General features: G+C 45.1%; 1 protein-coding gene across 2 annotated transcripts in view; it reads right to left on the minus strand.

Moving 5' to 3' along the window:
• LOC143283749 (glutamate receptor ionotropic, kainate 3-like) overlaps positions 1-2,296 on the minus strand; it is a 168,706-nt gene extending 166,410 nt beyond the window's left edge. For both annotated transcript variants that reach the window (XM_076590060.1, XM_076590059.1), the window contains exon 1: positions 1,669-2,296. The gene's annotated coding sequence lies outside the window, so the exon portion shown is untranslated. The remainder of the gene's footprint in view (positions 1-1,668) is intronic.
• Between the last annotated feature and the right edge of the window lie 1,588 nt (positions 2,297-3,884).

Consider the following 3,884-nt stretch of genomic DNA (forward strand, 5'->3'; position numbering starts at 1 on the left):
GTGTGTTTGTGTAAGTGCGTGTGTGTGTTTGTGTGTGTGTGTGTGTGTGTTTGTGTGTAAGTGTGTTTGTGTGTGTGTTTGTGTGTGTGTGTGTGTGTGTGTGTGTGTGTGTGTGTGTGTGCGTGCGTTTGTATGTGTGTGTGTGCCTCTCTCTGTTTCTGTCTCTGTCTGTCTGTCTGTCTGTCTGTCTGTCTCTCTCTCTCTCTCTGAGTGTGTGTGTAGGGGTGGGGGGTGGGGGGAGTAGGCGGGGGAAGGGGCTGGGGGGGATCTTGGATCTTGCTATTCTGTCTCTCTTTCTCTATGACCACACATGATTCTCTTAGACAGACAGACAGACCGAAAAACAGGCGAAGAAGGATAAAGAATGACTTGGAGCTTTCCGAAAGCGAACTGACAAGGAAACCACCAGCCGTATGGAAACTGATTCAGCAACTGAATGCCGGAACGTGAAGCAGATGTGAACATTCTCTCGTTTTTTGTTTTTTTTTATAATAATGCTGCAACTTTTCCTTCCCCAATTTCTGAGGCCTAAATCTCTCTCGTGTGTATACTGTTGTCGTTGCTGTTGTTTGTTGTTGTGTGTATAAAAAAAACAACAACGAAACTGGATGCAGACACGGGTCAGCTTTGAATGGAGGACACTTCACAACATATATACATACATGTGTGTGTGTGTGTGTGTGTGTGTGTGTGTGTGTGTGTGTGTGTGTGTGTATTTATATATTTATATATATATATATCAGTGTGTGTGTGTGTGAGTGTGTGTGTGTGCGCACGTGTTATTACTGTCGTTTACGTGGGACTTCTGTTGTTTAAAAAAAACCGTAACAGATCAGTGAAATTAGTGAACTATACAAACCAGATGATAACGAACTAAAAACACACTGTTCACATGAAGCATAGCCTTCCAATGGCTAGATGCTAACACAGAATCCAACAACCCGTCCTATCCTCCCCACAAGTAAGGAAGAGTAAAAAAAAAAAATAAAAAAAATAAAATAAAATAAATGATAAGAAAAGCGCCGTTTCTGCTCTCTCCCCCCTGCTGGAAGAGTGTTTCCACAAACGCCGTTCGGTGCTATCCCGTCTTGCCTTGCTTCCGGAAGTGACGAGATCAAAAGGGAACGCCAGCAAGACTGCAGTCAGCTGGGAGGTATTCTTTGAGATCTTTTTTGTTGTTGTTTTGTTTTATGAACGACAACTGTGCACACAGAAAGTACCCACGGTTCTATAGGCGGCAAAACATACCGGAAGTAGGACAGGCGTGAAGTTTCTGCGGCAAAACTGCATTCCTTACATAACAACTAAAAAGTAGGTCAAAATATAACCAAGAAAAGCAAGTTAACCATGGCAACAAAAAAAAAAGTAAGTCAAAACATATCCTCAAAAAGTCAACTGGTTTTTCACGAGTGAACAAAATGATTATTGTTCATTTGTTTCTGAAATTGCGTTAGTGTGTGTGTTAGTGTGTGTGTGTGAGTGTGTTGTTGTTGTTGTTGTTTTGTTTTGTTTGGATTTTTCTGCCATTCAAATATTACACTTCTAACATAAATGTTCTCCCTTCGCCTTCGCTCTCCCTGCCACTACCAATACATTCACCAACAAAACACCAAGACCAACACCAACATCAACAACAACAACAACAGCAGAGAAACAAACAAAACTTACCCAGAATTCAGTCGTTCTTCTTCTCATCGACCAGTCTCCGCGTACCGGCCTGTTCCAAAGGTCTGTCAGTTCGTTTTGTTGATCACGTGATTGCTTTCGTTTTTCCGATTGTCGAACTCTGGAGCTAAAATAAAAACACCACCACCAATATGGCCAAACCGTTCTGTGAAGCTGTTCTCATGTCCTTCGTTGTCTGTTTGTTTGTTTGTTTATCCTGCCAGCAGCAGCAGCAAAAACAATTACTGTCTTGATCAGCGCCTCGCACACACCTTCTTCAACGTAATGTCCTGATACACCTGGCAAGCTCGATTACTTGACTGATGGTTGTTGATGCGAACTTGTAAATGTCACAAACTGGACTGTAGTGAATGCAAAGCTTCTGTTCCCAGCTGACGACAGGCGGAGGCAATATCACTTAAAGCGCAATGACCCGCGGCAGGCAATGTCTGCATGTTGGTGAAGTCACACATCAAGTATCCCACACCCACTGGTGGTCACAGAGTTTGGGAGTAGAAAGAATCTGATGACAGGCATGGACGCGATACGACACGGGGCCGACACTCAAACCTCTCACCAGTCAGCTAACTGACTTACCCACTGGGCCCAGCGATACCCTTTCCACAGCACCTCCCCGCGACCAATACAATGCCTGGCGTGCACAATGCCTGCTGCTTTAAAAAGCAAGAGCGCCGAGTGAGCGGTGTCAGTAAGTGAGCGGGCGAGTCGTGGCGTGAGTGATCTGGATAGGGGTGGGGCGGGAGGAGGGAGGATTGTTTACCTCGCCACTCTTGACCACGTGGTTTCTCCACGCGCTCCTCTCGCTAGTTCCGGTTCCGGTTCCCACTCAGCGCGAATTTGTTTCTATTTATTCTATTTTAGTTTATTTAAGAGGAAGTAGTTGTTATAGACTGCTTAAAGTTAAGTTCATGTTGAGTGACGCGCTCTTCCAAAAAAAAACCAACAACAACATAATTTTGATTCCAAAGAATGTTGTTGTTGTCGTTGTATTTGACACAAACTATTTAGGAAGAAAAAAAGGGAAAAATAAAAACCAAAAAACCAAACCAATCATTATCATCTACATTTGTAAAGTACAAATCAAAATAATCGATGGGAAATGAAATAGACATTGAATGATTTTATTTTTCCACCTTAAGTTTGTTTGGAGGATTTTTCGGATTTTCCCCTCTTCTTTTCTTCTTTTTTTTTTCTTCCCTCTTTTTGCAAAGACTTCAACCGTGATCACATATTACAGAACACAACAAACATCTTCCCTCACCTGACCCCCCAAAAAAAAACCTGACGGAGGAGATAATGCAGGATCTTCGAGGAGTGTACGGCAGATGATTCATTCAGTCGACGACTGGCTTCAGTCCACAGTAATGGTTATCACAAACAAGCACTGCGAAACATTGCGTTCACAGGAGTGGTGGAGAGAGAGACAGACAGACAGACAGAGACAGAGACAGAGAGAGACAGAGAGAGACAGAGACAGACACAGAGAGAGACAGAGACAGACAGACAGACAGAGAGATAGATAGATAGAGAGAGAGAGCCCACAAGTCACACTGTTCCAGAACGGAGAGAATAAGCCTTCATTCACTGACCAGTCGTGGGATTTTTGGGAAACGCACACACATACACACACACTCCCACTTCGGGGAGAGAACGGTTTAATAATTTCTTCCTCAGTTTTTATCAAAACACACCTACACCTACACACACACACACACACACACACACACACACACACACACACACACACACACACAACGGATAGGCGCGCGCGGTGAATTGCATGCCGCTCCCTCACTAACCCGTACCCCACTACCAACACCACCACCATACACCACACACCACCACACACCTTCAAAAAGCACCACAGCTTCCACATTTCCTTTCTTTCTTTTTCTCCACCTCTCTCTCTCTCTCTCCTCTTCGCGTCAACTGCGCACGTGCCGAACAGCGAGTCCTTTCCGTGGCGTTTGTGGTGGTGGCGGTGGCGGTGGTGGTGGTTGTATAGGTGGTGGTGGTGGTTGGTGAGTGTAGTCGTCCGCGGTGGCTTAGAGTTACTACACAGCGCAGGGGTCGGGGTTGGGGGGGTAGGCGTCGATGATGTTGACAGATGGGGGCGACTGCTTGTTTCAGAGAGGGAGTATGGATGTTCGGGAATCCTGTGCATGATGGGTTTGTGTGCGTGCGTGCGTGCGTGTGTG

The sequence above is a fragment of the Babylonia areolata genome, chromosome 7, assembly GCF_041734735.1.
Source record: "Babylonia areolata isolate BAREFJ2019XMU chromosome 7, ASM4173473v1, whole genome shotgun sequence".
NCBI lineage: Eukaryota > Metazoa > Mollusca > Gastropoda > Neogastropoda > Buccinidae > Babylonia > Babylonia areolata.